We start from the raw sequence: 17380 nt of genomic DNA on the forward strand, positions 1-17380 counted from the left end.
TTGTTTTCAAACGCTTTCCAACGTCGCATGTTTGACTTCAGTACGTATGCATATGTGTACACAAGGATGTCAGCCCACCCCTCTGGAGCCTCACACAAGGGCGCCTCGCCATTTGAATTCGATTGTTCGAAGTTAACGTTTGTGCCATTTTCACAAGAATAATTGTAAAATGTTTATGATTATGAGTTGTATAATGACAATTCTTCTCATTATGCTAGGTTACTGAAGTCAAACAAGTGATACATTGGACCAGTTACATTGACGAATTATGTCCTCAAGCCTGTGGTCTATTAGTATGTTTGATATACAATCTCATGGCGCATGTATGTACACTGGGAGATATGGAAAACGTCCTTTAAACCAAAGACTCACTGACAAATATCGGATCCGATGTTCACAACGGAAGAATGACATCGGAAGGCTATTTACATGCGAAATACAGTTACACGAAACAACATTTCATTTGACCTCAGGTTACAGTTTAAAAAATACTCAGAAAATGTAACAGATGTGAAACAAGCGTCACAAATAATTTATCTTGCGAATTAAACTTAGTGCTATGCCATTTTTGATAACGAGGAATTCCAGACAAAGGCCTTGAAATTCCCAGCGGGGATTTCTTGCCGTGCTTGTCGCGAGATCGATAACGGCACTCGCGACCCTGCCCTTGTCAAATTTTGCTCAGTTCAATTGAGCTGTCATATAGGGGTAGGGGTCACGCGTGCGGTCCGTACAATAAAGAAATAACGGTACAATGATCCAGAGCGAATATCACACTAGAATATTTAGGCCACTGTTTATATGGGAAACATCTGTCACATTGTATCAAAATTAATACAATATACGGTATTCCGTTTGTTAGAAGTAAAATCTATGATAATGTGCTGACTATCGGACCGTAAGATAATTTGTATGTTTTTGTCTGTATATATTCTACATACGTGGAAGTCAATAGAGTTAAGAACTGGTTTCATTTAGAAAGTGGAACGCAACGTCACGCAAGGATAATTACAGAATTAAACTGTACGCATCACCGATTAATTTTATCTAGAGAAATAATTGAAGTTTGGACTACTCCCTGTTCAACGTGCTGTTACAGCTAGATAGCCACTACGGGAAAAGATGGCAAACAAACACACGCACAAACACACACACACACACACACACACACACACACAAAACAAAACAAAACGGATTTGATCCAAAACTACAATCAATGTCAAAACGTTACTTTCCAGAAAACAGCTGCCTGGAGAACGAAAAAAGTCCAAACACACAACTATAATAGTATTAATACTAGTGTGGAATACATCACCATTTTGGTTTGTATCACTTTCACACCAACATCAACTGTTATATACACTCTTGGTATATATATTGGAATCTCGTCATTCCTCAACGATCTTGGTATGGCACTATACAATAACCCTGCTATATGACGGCGGACTGTCACTAATCTAGCCCCCACAATCCGGTGAGTGACATCATGAGCACACAGTGGGATACGGCATCATGCATCAACCAAATAAGCCTGACTGACCAGCCAACGCTCCAGATATGGCTTCATGTACGACATGCATGGATTCCTCAAGACAAATACTACCCCAGGTCTTCACGCGAGACCCGTCATGAATATGGAGGTGTAAATCTGAAACAATATTTTTATTTGCAATATTAAACATGTTTATCCCGAACAAAACCCATATACATAAAAGTTTCTGGAATCGCTATGTCGCTGACACTGTCACGCCATCTAGGCAACGAGTCCTTCACATTTAGACAACAGGCTATCAAATTCCTTCTCTGACATACACTGTAGAACTGCTACAAGACGACAGCGTATGCCTAAGCCTTTCACACTCCAGGCAGTTGTCAAATTAACTCTTAATGTTAATCAGCAGCTTAGAAACGTTTGAGTGAGTGAGTGACTGAGTTTAGTTTTATGCCGCTTTTAGCAATATCACGGCGGGGGACACCAGAAATGGGCTGTACACATTGTACCCGTATGGGGAATCGAACCCGGGTCTTTGGTGTGCATGGGATTAATTCATTTGCTGCATGTTACAATAAGGTCTCAGATAAACTCTCTACACATTCACCAGAACCGTAGTAGCATATCCAAATATGCACATATACATTAAACATTATGTTAATGAATTGTCTGGTTTTTGGTCGATGTTATTAAGGAATATGCTTTTGATATTGGCACAGATTCAAACCTCATGAAGACGTCATACAAAAGGTCGACCTGTTAATAATCGATTCTCTAAAGGGGTTGGCGGCATCGACGTCCACGATAATTCCTGGCGCTTCTTTCTTGCTCGGGGTAGCCTAATGGTTAAAGCGTCCGTTCGCCACGCCGAAGACCTGGGTTCGATTCCCCATATGGTACAATATGTGAAGCCATTTCTGTGGTCCCCCGCTATGATATTGCTGGAATATTGCTGAAAGCAACGGAAAGCCATATTCACTCCTTTCTTGCACAGTCTGGTTTTTTTGGAAGAAGTTCCCGAAAGGCATTTAAAAGTTGGACGATCATGAATGAATGACAAGTTTGAAGGAGCACAACATCTTTTTATTCTTTATTACAACACGTTTCAGAGCTAATTCTTCCTTCATCAATGCTGAATCAGTGCATAAGGTTTGGGAAGCTTCGACTGACTGACTGACTGAGTTTGGTTTTATGCCGCTTTTAGCAATTATCACGGCGGGGACACCAGAAATGGGCTGTACACATTGTACCCGTATGGGGAATCGAACCCGGGTCTTTGGTGTGCATGGGATTAATTCATTTGCTGCATGTTACAATAAGGTCTCAGATAAACTCTCTACACATTCACCAGAACCGTAGTAGCATATCCAAATATGCACATATACATTAAACATTATGTAAATGAATTGTCTGGTTTTTGGTCGATGTTATTAAGGAATATGCTTTTGATATTGGCACAGATTCAAACCTCATGAAGACGTCATACAAAAGGTCGACCTGTTAATAATCGATTCTCTAAAGGGTTTGGCGGCATCGACGTCCACGATAATTCCTGGCGCTTCTTTCTTGCTCGGGGTAGCCTAATGGTTAAAGCGTCCGTTCGCCACGCCGAAGACCTGGGTTCGATTCCCCATATGGTACAATATGTGAAGCCATTTCTGTGGTCCCCCGCTATGATATTGCTGGAATATTGCTGAAAGCAACGGAAAGCCATATTCACTCCTTTCTTGTTGGTTTTGGAAGAAGTTCCCGAAAGGCATTTAAAAGTTGGACGATCATGAATGAATGACAAGTTTGAAGGAGCACAACATCTTTTTATTCTTTATTACAATACGTTTCAGAGCTAATTCTTCCTTCATCAATGCTGAATCAGTGCATAAGGTTTGGGAAGCTTCGACTGACTGACTGACAGAGTTTGGTTTTACGCCGCTTTTAGCAATATTCCAGCAACATCACGGCGGGGGACACCAGAAATGGGCTTCACACATTGTACCCATATGGGGATTAGAACCCGGGTCTTCGGCATTACGAGCCAACGCTTTAACCACTAGGCTACCCCACCGCCCCGCGAAGCTTCGAAAGGGAGTTACTCAGTATATGGATACGACTTGAAGATGTGTTTACTTCTGTTAAGTCGAACGCAGACACTTATTACCTCGAACTCGGTTAGATAGGCGTTAACCTACTCGTTTTCCTACACTGTACTGAAGAGGTGTTATATGTTCGTAATAACCGTTACATGTGGAAACAGCGTTTATTTCTCATTGACTCGCTTCACTTCGACATATCAGGACTTCATTTTAAACATACTTAGTCATACTCTCGATGTCCCTAGCGCAGTTTTGTTAATGTATAATACTCGAACTAAACAAACGATTATTTCATATCAATATACATGTAATCGGTTTGCGACACACACCACATTAACATATAAACATGTCAGGTTGTCCATAGCTCCGTCTTTGATTTAAACGTTCATGCATTATAGGGTATTCCGTCTTTCCCTTGACGTACCTGCATTATTTCACTAATTTAAGTCTGTATCACAGTCCCTTAACCATATTTTTCCCCTACAACCTAGCCCTCCCTGCAATGCTAAAGCCCTAAATGAAGTAAGTCAAGATTTCTCCAGGTCCTTTTCAATTTTAAATGGGTGTATTGTTACAGTCAAAATTATATATATTCAAAAGCTAAGCGTTCGTCTACATTTCAATGTAAAAATCACTAAGCATTTTTAGTATCATGTTTCAAAGATAAAATTTAGGTAGACCGTAAAATGGCAGAAACCTGTTTCCAACATTATACCCGTCTTGCACTGTATAGAATGACAAATGTGCTTTTCAACATGAACGACTTCAATGTTTAAACTACTTTCAATGTACTTTAATACAGCATGTAACAATTGCCACTTTTAAATATGCCCATATTGATTTATCATATGCATATATAAAAACAATTTATTTAACAACAACATCAAAAATATTTTTCTATTTGTCATGTGATACCAAAATTTAAACTTTAAAAAGTGAAATCATACTAGATTATACACGAATACGAGAACTGCAAATGTAATGAACTATGGAAACGACCTGGATACGGTTGATTACATAGATTAACTATGATTAAAAGTGAAAGACAAATAGTAATGACTTTGACCAGCCTCAGGCAATTTGATCTTTAAGATAAACTGCTCCGGGGGTATATTGGACGCTAATCCATGAACTTGTCTCGTTAACTGACAGTCGCTCGTGTCATTTTCCACGTGCATCATATATCACAGTCACGTGATAGATACTCGGGCATTCTTTTGTCTGTGTTCATAATGGACAATGGGTTTTCTTTTCTATTATCTCCACATAATTAATTCACAGAATTGACAAAACACCTTTTTTGCAATGAGTAAGCCAGACACTGTGATGGAAAATAAGTATTCTTTCAATGGAAATCTATTTATTGACAAGCGAACTGGATTCGACATAATGTTGCTGAATGTATGCTTCAAAACAAATGAATGTACAACAGTTTATTAACACATTATTTTTAAATCCTATTTAACGGTTTTTAACTTTGAAAAAATTGTATGGAAAACAAACAAAAAACTCGCGAGAAACAAACCGACAGGCAATAGTACCAATTTAAAGTTAGGACATGTGTCTATTCTGAGCAGCATTAAATATTTCCCTGTCGTAAAATATTTTATTAAAACCCGTGTTTACGCGGCAACTATTACCATGTACACCGATGTCGCATGGACAGGTCTGCGTTCGGTTATTCCCAGGAATTCCCAAACAGCAGGAGGTAAATGCAATCGTTGATCATTCGACAAGGCCTTGATGGCGCTTGTGTATTGCCCTCCATGCTATCGGATTAAACAAATCGATATACTAGCCTTCTAAAAATACCCCTGATGCAATGGATAAAAATAGACTAAGCCCACGTGGAAATGAACTGATTCCACAGAAATGGCATCAATGTTGAAATTCTTGTTCCATATTGCATGGCAAATAATTATGAAACTATAGTAAACTATGGAGGTTTGTGATGGATTGTTACCATTTCATAATCTGATTGGCATGGATAATTGGATATGGCATGCATTTATTGTTTGAGCTGTGGTAGTGTCTGTATCCACTGACTATTTCAAGATCCATGCAGATATAGGTTGTTAATAATGGTCTAGATGTAGTTTGTGAAAAACGTGTTATTTCAGTATTTGTAGAACACTAAGTTTAAAGGAGAATTTCGAGAATTACTATCCGCCAGTAGCAGTTATACAACTGGTGCCCTGCAAAATGAAATTAAAATTAGAATTTTAATTTAATGAAAAAAACATCAACGCCAGAGAATAACCAGTCTCGACCTCTACTTTCAACCGAAACGAGTCAAACGCCAAAACATTGTGTAAATAGATAACTATTAGAGACGACACCAGATGGACGCTAAAGGGTAAGAACGTCATGCCTTAAGACTCCCTAACAACCACCACGTATATACGTCTAATGTGTATGCTTCGTGTTTGTGCCATTTTCAGTCACCATGGTAGTCAGTCTAACAATCCCTGAAACTTATTATTTCCGTTCCGCCCACACTGTCTGCGATCAAACGCCCCGAATGAAGCATGTCTAGATTGTCCCCAGGTTCAGGGTGTTCTATCTCAATGTAGTTTCTTATTTCCTTCAGTTATTTATTTTCAGAGACGAGGCTCCCGCTATAACCTGCAATTTGTAAAAGAACACTGTTCTGTGAATCTAGCTCATTCAACTTCTTGAATCTTGCAATGGTTTCTAGACGGACCAACACCTAATGATAGTACCTTGATCTATAAGGTAAAACATGCTCACACGCTGTATATTTTATCTGAATGGGCAATCGTCTACTGACACCCACCTGCCAAGTATGCATATACGAGTTTAACGTTGCAGATCCCGCGTACCTATTAAAGACCCCCAGTTATACAGGCTACGCTCGGCAGTACTTCATTAGAGGTTTATACAAGCTTGGAGAGCGTTGTTGTATTCACGGTTGCATTGCTCCAGGATCTCTCCCTCGGTCTATCTGATCTAGGTGCGACCACTAATGTACATATAGTTTCATAAAGTGGTTGAAATCAATCGTTTCTGGGGAAAGAATGGCTTTTGATGTACACATTCACGTTGTCCTTGAGTGCTTGTTTATCGTGACTAGCAATTATCAATACCTTTGGAAGTGTTGTATCCGCATATCGAAATAGCTGTCGTGAAAGTTCTTGTGACAAACATTGTACATATTTGTCACAAAAAACATTGACAAGTGCCATGTGTGCCACATGGATCCCCACGTGTTTGCTAAGGAATAGTCACAGATACTACCACTCACCATAGAACTTGAATGTTCCTTCGAAGGGACTATATTTTTTATAAACTTGAAATGTTACCTCTTGAAGCAGCGAAACTTGTAACCGGATTGGCTAAATTCGCTTGAAGATATAGTATATACAGTGAAACTGGTTGGTTACCATTGAAAGTTAGACGAACACAAAGAAAACTCTGTACATTCTACAAAATTGTTAATATGCAAGCTCCTGATTACCTGATAGATTTACTTCCACCTTTTACTGAAACCATTTCCGGATACAACTTGCGTAACAAATCAGAAAACGTCTAACTTTCAATGGTAACATTTTCACCTGATGAAGGAATAAGGATATACTCCGAAACGTTGTGTTCCTCATAATAACAAAGTTGACATCTATAAAAATCTCTTCCTCATGTGTATCACTTCTAAATGTCATTCAAAAAGATGTGACAATAGTTGTCAGTATGTGTCACAATAGTAACATGTCGATATTACCCGTTTTAATGTCATATGAGTTTCAGAGCCATTATGAAATGGACAATGAAAATTATATAACTGAAATATTGTGACACATACAGACTATTGTCACTTATACCACGACTCGATTGTTTGGACCCGTAGTACAACCAATCGAAATGTTTATTAAACTACACCCCGGAATCAGCCGGGACTACTTTCCGTTAACCCTTGTTATGACAAGATTAAGAACAGTGTAATAATCGTGCAACGTATTTCAGTTTTACGTTTCGGATGCTTTAACGGTTACAGTAAATTCAACGGCATTATCTGGAGCCTTGTCATCGTTTGATGCAGTCGTTGCAGCCTGAAGACGTCGCTTTGTACCGCCCTGAATGATATTGCTGACCATCTCCTCCTGATTTTCACTGACACGCCTGTAGTCTCTGATAGCGTTGCTTCTGTGACCCGTTGTCCTTGCAATTAACTGCTCGTCGACACCACTGGGAAATTGTAAGACTTCGGTGTTCCTCCCCAACTGCGGAGAGCGAAATTGAGTCCAATTAAATAAATCATAGTGCAAGCAGACTTTGGGGGCTTTTGGGGCCAAGTAACTCCAGTGCCCACAATTTATCTTCCTGGTCAAAGGTAATAACTTCACCCTTTTTCTGTGGTAAAGCAAGACCAGAAGTGGCACCTGCCCTCATACAGTTGTCCAACGTATTCCTCACCTCTCTAAACATGTCGTCACAAATAAAGTTAAGGTTTCGACCTGTGTTGTTCAAATACATTTGAATTAGCAAAACTAACTGTCGCAGGGATTTTGATGGGTACTGTTTACCATCCGTTTTCCTCACTTCACTAACGAATCGACATAGACAAAAATTCAGTTCATCATCATGGAGGTCTTCAAGCTTAATGTCGATGATGCTCCGCCTTTGTCCCTGGAATTCTCCGTTTCGTATTCTCCTGTTACGGTCTTCCCTCCACTCTTCAAACAAACGACACGCCCATCTGATAGTTTTCTCCGTATTTAGGGGAATACTCTTCTCTCCAAGACAAACAATTTCTTCATCCGTTTTTGGATCCGCAAAACGACCTGCAACGAGATTAAATTTGTCGTTATACAAAACTGAATCATTTATAATACTGGTGTATGTCTACTGATCGTTAAAATAAACAATACTTTCACTGACGTAAACACAACGATATTGTAGCTTATTATGTACACTAAACCCGTTATCGAAGCAAACATTTCTGCAACTTTTGATAACAGGTAAGTTAATTGCAGAAATCTCACTTCAAATCAGGTGACTATACATTAGCAGAGGGAAAATCAGATGAAGCAACAAACAACCTGGACTTAATCTTTCGTTAAATAACATACACAAACATTGTTCTACATGTTACAAATTCATGTAAATTGTACACTATTTTACCAAATAATGGCCAGCAGATGGCTTGATTTCCATCTGAAGGAAGTACAGATAGTGGTGTTTCTTTCGTTATGATTTATCACAAAATCTAAAAAACCCAGAGCTTCACGAACACCAAACGTAATTGCACCGACAATAGGGTTATCCCGATAAAAGGGGCACTAACCATACTAACTTTGACTGCGGTACGTTGAATAAATTTTCAGTTAGATTGCAAACATATACATGTATAGTACTGACAGTAACTTTCCTGCTATATAAGATATTTCAATAACCAAATTTTAATCTATAATAAAGAATATCTTACCGGGGATCTTTGTTTCGGTTGACGCATTTTCAAAACTGTTTTCTGCTTTAATGCACGAACTGATGTTATCCTCATCGGAAGAAAACGCAGCAAAACCGCCGTTGGGAAGTTGAGAAGAGCATTTCAAATCGTCGTCATCCAACAAAGTTTCAAGAGAAATGTCTTCACCTTCTATTGTGTCAGTGACAATGTCGCCTTCTCCTACCGTAGTTTCTGTCTTGTATGCTACTCAATTCGCTTTTTTAAAAGACGAAAAGGCCCTTGTCGATTAGGAACGTTTATTACAGGAACTTTGGTAGCTTATGAGAGCGTGATGTGGTTTAGTGTACGGCCAAGACAAAATAGTTCGCCGCCTTTTTTACATTTTGACTTGTTGTTTTGCTCAAATATCTATTGTTTATACATTTTTGTCGTAGTAGTCATGGGAGCTTCGCGGCTCGTAGTATAACCAACCAGTTCGTGGATAAAACTGCACATACTTGTCGCATAACTTATACATATCTTTGAATGGCGTAGCGCTGCTCATATACCTTAACATTATTATACTATTGTATAGCGCTGCTCATATACCTTAACATTGTCATACTACTGTATAGCGCTACTCATATACCTTAACATTGTCATACTACTGTATAGCGCTACTCATATACCTTAACATTATTATACTACTGTACATTATTAGCTGTATATCTACTCATATACCTTAACATTATTATACTACTGTATAGCTGCTTAACACATATACCTTAACATTATTATACTACTGTACTCCATAGCGCTGCTCATATACCTTAACATTATCATACTACTGTATAGCGCTACTCATATACCTTAACATTATTATACTACACCTTAACATTGTACTACTGTAGCGCTACTCATACACCTTAACTACTCATATACATTATTATTAACATTATCATATACCTAACTGTATAGCGCTACTCATATACCTTAACATTATTATACTACTGTATAGCGCTGCTCATATACCTTAACATTATTATACTCACTGTATAGCGCCATATACTAACATATACCTTAACATTATTATACTACTGTATAGCGCGCTCATATACTCATATACCATATAGCGCTGCTCATACACCTTAACATTATTATACTACTTATACCTTAACATTATTATACTACTGTAGCGCTACTCATATACCTTAACATTATTATACTACTGTATAGCGCTGCTCATATACCTTAACATTATTATACTACTGTATAGCGCTGCTCATATACCTTAACATTATTATACTACTGTATAGCGCTACTCATATACCTTAACATTATTATACTACTGTATAGCGCTACTCATATACCTTAACATTATTATACTACTGTATAGCGCTACTCATATACCTTAACATTATTATACTACTGTATAGCGCTGCTCATATACCTTAACATTATTATACTACTGTACAGCGCTACTCATATACCTTAACATTATTATACTACTGTATAGCGCTACTCATATACCTTAACATTATTATACTACTGTATAGCGCTACTCATACCTTAACATTATTATACTGCTGTATAGCGCTACTTTTATACCTTAACATTATTATACTACTGTATAGCGCTACTCATATACCTTAACATTATTATACTACTGTATAGCGCTACTCATATACCTTAACATTATTATACTACTGTATAGCGCTACTCATATACCTTAACATTATTATACTACTGTATAGCGCTATAGCGCTGCTCATATACCTTAACATTATTATACTACTGTATAGCGCTACTCATATACCTTAACATTATTATACTACTGTATAGCGCTACTCATATACCTTAACATTATTATACTACTGTATAGCGCTACTCATATACCTTAACATTATTATACTACTGTATAGCGCTGCTCATTATTATACCTTAACATTATTATACTACTGTACAGCGCTACTCATATACCTTAACATTATTATACTACTGTATAGCGCTACACATATACCTTAACATTATCATACTACTGTATAGCGCTACTCATATACCTTAACATTATCATACTGCTGTATAGCGCTACTCATATACCTTAACATTATCATACTACTGTATAGCGCTACTCATATACCTTAACATTATCATACTACTGTATAGCGCTACTTTTATACCTTAACATTATTATACTACTGTATAGCGCTACTCATATACCTTAACATTATTATACTACTGTATAGCGCTACTCATATACCTTAACATTATCATACTACTGTATAGCGCTACTCATATACCTTAACATTATCATACTACTACTACTACTACTACTACTACTACTACTACTACTACTACTACTACTACTACTATTACTACTACTACTGGGATGGTGGGGAAACCCAGCATTTAAAGCGTTCGCTCGTCACGCCCAAGGCCCAGGTCCGATTCCCGACATGGGTACAATGTGTGAAGCCCATTTCTGGTGTCCCCCGCCGTGATATTGCTGGATTATTGTTTAAATGCGGCGTACAACACAACCCTTCTACTACAACAACTACTACTACTACTACTACTACTACTACTACTACTACTACAGGGCGATGGGGTAGCCTAGTTGTTAAACCGTTCGCTGGTCACGCCGAAGGCCCGGGTTCGATTCCCCACATGCCACATGGGTACAATGTGTAAAGCCCATTTCACTCTAATATATATATCATAACATTTCAACACTTGTGGCTAACAACTTAAGCTTTTAATATTCAATTAATCTTGTATCTCCAAATCTGGAGGAATTAAATAAACCTACCTACCTACCTACTACTACTACTATATTGCTGCTGCTGCTGCTAATACTACTACTGTTTGGGGTTTCCTTACATACAGACACGCCTTGAATATCTGAAATGGGGTTCAAGGATGTCTTAAACACATGCAACTCACAAGCGGTCAAACATCGACCTACGAACACTTAGTATTGCTACACATACCGTGAATCGTTTCATAAACCCCAGCGAATCTATATATCGGAAGATATCATTATTCAAGAAAGGCGTTTATCTATTTCAGAGGAGGACATTAAACTATTGAGATCAGTACATCAGTTACATATGAATTATTGTTGGTTGGTTGTTGTTTAATACAGCAGTGAATGGATACCCGGTAGGATGAAATTGCAATGGATTGGTTGTTGTTTAACGCCACACTCAGCAATATTTCAGCCAAAGGGCTGCGGTCTGTAAATAATCGAGTCTGGACCAGACAATCCAGTGAACATATGAAATAACTGCTGCAAGTGTACACAAAACCCAATAGGTGAATTTAGTTTTACGATGTACTCAGTAAAACCCAATAAACACCCATCTGAGACAAAGTAGCTGTTGAAAGATCCCTGGGTTTCGAAAATCACATGGTCGATTGTTATGTAGGACTACATGTTAGTATAGACAACAACGGTTTGTCTCACGTAGTGTTCACGAGAGAGAGAGAGAGAGAGAGAGAGAGAGAGAGAGAGAGAGAGAGAGAGAGAGAGAGAGAGAGAGAGAGAGAGAGAGAGAGAGAGAGAGAGAGAGAGAGAGAGAGAGAGAGAGAGAGAGAGAGAGAGAGATTTAAATGGGGTTCGCCCATTTTGTTCGGGGAGGTGTATCAGTTTGGAACTTAAAAATATAAATGAAACATGCTTAAAAATTATAGGAGGGGTGAGGGGGTCATTGATGTTTTTTCATGACATGGGGGTGGGGGGTTGGGGGTCACTTACTTTGTACTTATATTATAGCAGGGTCATTCATATAGTACAAGCTTCTTCATAAAAATCATCATCAACCCCCCTAGCCATATATTATGAACAGTCCCTTAATCTAAATTCTGTAGTATAAACAGTGTATTAATTCCAAGGCTGATGTCAACGGACATGCGAGGGAGTTTTTCTAGGACCTATATATGTAAAACGTTGATTTCTTCAGTGATGTTTTTCAATCTCCGTCGTCAATACAAATAGCAAATGTTTTATACATCATGAAATCAATTAACGTTCATGACACATAATGACATAGACATTACATCACACAACAAGACCTAATGTTAAATGTTTCAACATACAATATAACAAAACATGCAATCAATCTCCCTATTTCAGCAATATCTTTGCCAAGAAACGCATGGTTCAGTTTGCCAACAAATCGTTCGACATGTCACGTGGTCTGGGTTCCCTTGTGACGTCAGGCAGCGTGTGAGTGTGAATCATGTGCTAAAATTAGACTCGGAAAGCCCAGCCATGTGGATGAAGGTGTGTTGGCTTGCTGGACACTTGCCAGCATTTTTACCGCATTTTCAATAGCTCATTTGGCAACTTTCCAAGGTTTTTCGCGCCCCAACGAAACGCGTGCTGTTTAAGAAATGAGGCATTTTGAATACAAAATTGGACGTTTGTGAACAGTCAAAAGTATATATGAACCCACAATAAACTGTCACGCTGTGTTTGGTAAATATTTCTGACAAAAATGTCCCTATTTATTCTGTATGATCAGAAACGTTGATTTTTAGATGTATTTGAACCTAATTATTCAGTGTCAGTGACTATCTGCAATCAAACCCGTCTCTTCGGCGTGACGGGGCGGTGGGGTAGCCTAATGGTTGAAGCGTTGGCTCATCACGCCGAAGACCCGGGTTCGAATCCCCACATGGGTACAATGTGTGAAGCCCATTTCTGGTGTCCCCCGCCGTGATGTTGCTGGAATATTGCTAAAAGCGGCGTAAAACCAAACTCAGTCAGTTAGTCAGTCTTCGGCGTGACGAGCGAACGCTTTAACCACTGGGCTACCCCACCGCCCCTGGTCGCCATGCAAGGACGTGGTTCCTGTTTGAACTGGCGTCATTTTAACAGGATATCTAATTCCATCTAGCAGTTTTTACTTATGTACTGTATGTATGTTGTGTGATGTTTGTTTTTTTCGTCAGATAGGAAGTTGAAGCTCATGCTTGCCACGTGCTATAGTGGCTGTATAGTGTTCTTTCCCAATTTCGAATCTCATTTAAACCAAAATGATATTTTTGGCCTGCCAGGCACATGTTCAAGGTCTTCGGTCTGAACTATTTGTATTTAAACATTTGCTAGACGCTCTGATATGACTGAAATTCATTTACTGTGTCAAAAAGTTCTGAAACGTTTGAAATAAGACAATAGAAATGGCAGAAAACGCAACAGGACTAATAGGAGTTCTATGTAAGTTCTTACAAACTATACAACATGAAAGATAAAATACCTTCAAACGAGAATACGATATTGCCTCTGGATGAGATGGCTTTTACATACTTTTATAATTGTCAAAGACGCGTGCTAGGACTTTGTAATTAACAAAACTATTCTTTCTTTTATATGTTTAGTAATTTGTTGCCGCTGGGAATTAATGGTCTATGGAGTGCAGTGGTAAGGCGTCTGCCTATCACGCTGAAGGCCCGGGTTCGATCCCCGAGGTGGGCACATTTGCTTAGTATCCTTGGACAAGATACTTATATCCACATTGTCTCAGTTCACCCAGCTGTAAAGTGGGTACCCGTGAGGATGTGCTGGCAGTGTGAGTGTTTAGTTCATTGCGCCTAACAGCCAGCATGGCTGTATGATACCCATGAAGTTGAAAAAGTATCGGAAAGTACGATAGTGTCCTTTGACCGGGGATAGTAATGTACGTAGCGCCTTGAGCAGGCAATGTGCCTGGATATGAGCGCCATATAAGCGGATTATTTATTTCTATAATAACATATAGTTTTAATATAGACCAGTACACTACTTTGTCGTGTCACTGAGGATATAGCTTTATAATGCCGGACCTTAAATACCTGCCCTGAAGTGGAGGTTTCCGGAAATTCGGGATTCGAATTACAGAGGTAATTAACTTGGCTGGCACAACCAAGCATGGCTTGGCAGAAGATAAAACTTACATATCAACTCAGTCGCGTATTACTATTCCACGCTAACACATGTTGTTTTTGTCGCGTTAAAATATGAAAAAGTGCCTACATTGTAAAGAAATGACACGTCCACGCTATCTGTGTTTGTGTTCCTATACCGTCAACCCCATACCGTACCTAATACTACAAACAGGTATAATATTACGAGAGTATTCAGTATGAATTTACAATTCATGCCTGGTCTGCTATCACAGACGATTACGCTGAGCGTAATCCGATATGACCGAGTATTCAGTCTCCTAAGCGTGACCCCCCACCGTCCACACCCCACCCCTTGTATGCTGACTTATTTACATATCAAGTGTGTATACAGTCATCCTTAATCTTTCGTCATGCCAGAAGAGAATCCCTCGACATTCACAAGGCCGAGTGACTCACATACGATGGGGAAACCCATTCTGCGTCGTAGAATTTAATATAGGTATGACATCACCTGCGCGAAGGCCAAATGGCTAGTTCGTCGATAATTAGGTCACGTGATACAAAAGCCGATCGTACGATATGGGTGCGGTGGGATTCCTTTCACGTATAGGCTCACACACCTCTTGTTACAAATAGATTCGCTCTGATACTATGCTCGACGGGTTGAATGTCGTAATGAAGGGGGACAGGATATGTTTGTTGGAATGGTGTTAGAAATGCAGGTTGTTGCTTGTAGTTTAACAGTAACATTAATCTCTATGTTGATTCGTTTGCTTAATGTTAACTGTCTATTTATTTATTTGTTGTAAAGTTATCACCTGTATAATAATAAATGATTTTATAGCGCCTAGTTAATATCCATGGACAGGTGCTTGTACTAGCGCAAAACAAAGTTAAAACTATAAACATACATGTATATGTATCTTTGATTGAAATGGCATCAATCACACGCATCGATTAGGCATGTTAATCAATACATGAGAAACACAGCAGTCCACATCTTCGAGGGTTTTAAGCATGTGTGTAATTGTAAATCAGTTTGCATGCGCGGATCCGGGGAGGGGTGCGCACCCCACCCCCACCCCCACCCCCAAGAGTGTTCCAAATGTACTACATGTTTAAAACCCAGGGTTCCGAGGATTGGGGTGCAACCCCCACCCCACCCCCAACGAAAACCCTGTATCCGCCCCTGGTTTGGTGGGAAAGGGACGGTGTTCTCTCGTGTTGGGACATGGCAGTATCATTCAGTGATCGAATATCGTTCATGGTTGATCGGCTCTCTTGTGTGTACACAGCTGAGCATAATATCACACAAGAGTTCCGCCACAACGATCTCTTAAATTACAGAGTGGCGAGGATGTTTTAACAGGGCAACATTTTTGACATTTTTGACAAACTTTTATCCAATCATAGCCCGTGAGAATCCAGTGCCTTTCATGCTGAGCGATGTTTGACGATAACAGAATGAATATGAGCCTAAACGGTTTGTGTATTTCACTCACTCACTCACAAACCCAGACACACTGACACATACATAGCATGATTAATACATTTGTACTATAAACATACGCTAATTTGGCTTCACAAAGCCGTGAGATGAAAACTATAGAAACTAATCAACCTCTCACTGCATACACCTAGTCTGTCCCACAGACCCTGAAATAAATATATCCAAGAAAGCACACGCAAGTCTAGAATATGTGGCAAGTCTAGATTCCAAAGTTCAGAAAATGAAGAAAAGCCCTGGGCTCCTTTATCATAATATTTTATGACTATAATTCATGAACCGTTTTTTTCTGTAATATGTTTATTTCAGAAACTAGATGTTAATATCTGCACACACCTATCAACTGAAAGGTGCAATCCTTTATATGTTTGGATTTTTTCTTTTGTGCTTTAGGCGTGTGTTATGATACTGTTAACAAGTGTAGTATTGGCTTATACATCATAACTACAATGTAACCGAGTTATACTGGGACAAGTGATCTCAACAAACAAGTTGTTGTTTTAAAACTGGCTTAAACAGAGAAGAAAATGAAGTTATTTTTTTATACAAGCACACAATCCTAAAAATTACCCGGAAAAAATCTGCAGGAAATAAGTGAAGTTAGAGGAATGTCTCGCGTCTCGCCCGTAATCCTCGTGTGGGTGGTTTTGGCGAAGGCCAAAGGGTGTTTGCCTTGGATAAAAGCCACGGGCAAATTTCGCCCACTAAGTACTTACTTCCTAAACCCTTTATATTTCCTCTAACAATGATGAGTCGTGATTGACAGACAATGAAGTGATATGTACAACAATGGATGTCAATATCAGTCTGTTTGGTTTTTGAAGTTGGATGGAAAGTGACATGATGGAGTGAATTTGACAACAATTAGACGGTGATTAATTTATGGTGTTTTGTCTTGAGCTTCCAGGTATGATTAGGGATTGATTGCGGTTTGGTAATTACTTGGAATGTAACTGACATGAAATTGACATATTTATGCCGTTGCTTCCGTGGCCTGT

Source organism: Haliotis rubra, unplaced genomic scaffold, assembly GCF_003918875.1.
Source record: "Haliotis rubra isolate DU_JTF1 unplaced genomic scaffold, ASM391887v1 Scf10, whole genome shotgun sequence".
Taxonomy (NCBI): Eukaryota; Metazoa; Mollusca; class Gastropoda; order Lepetellida; family Haliotidae; genus Haliotis; species Haliotis rubra.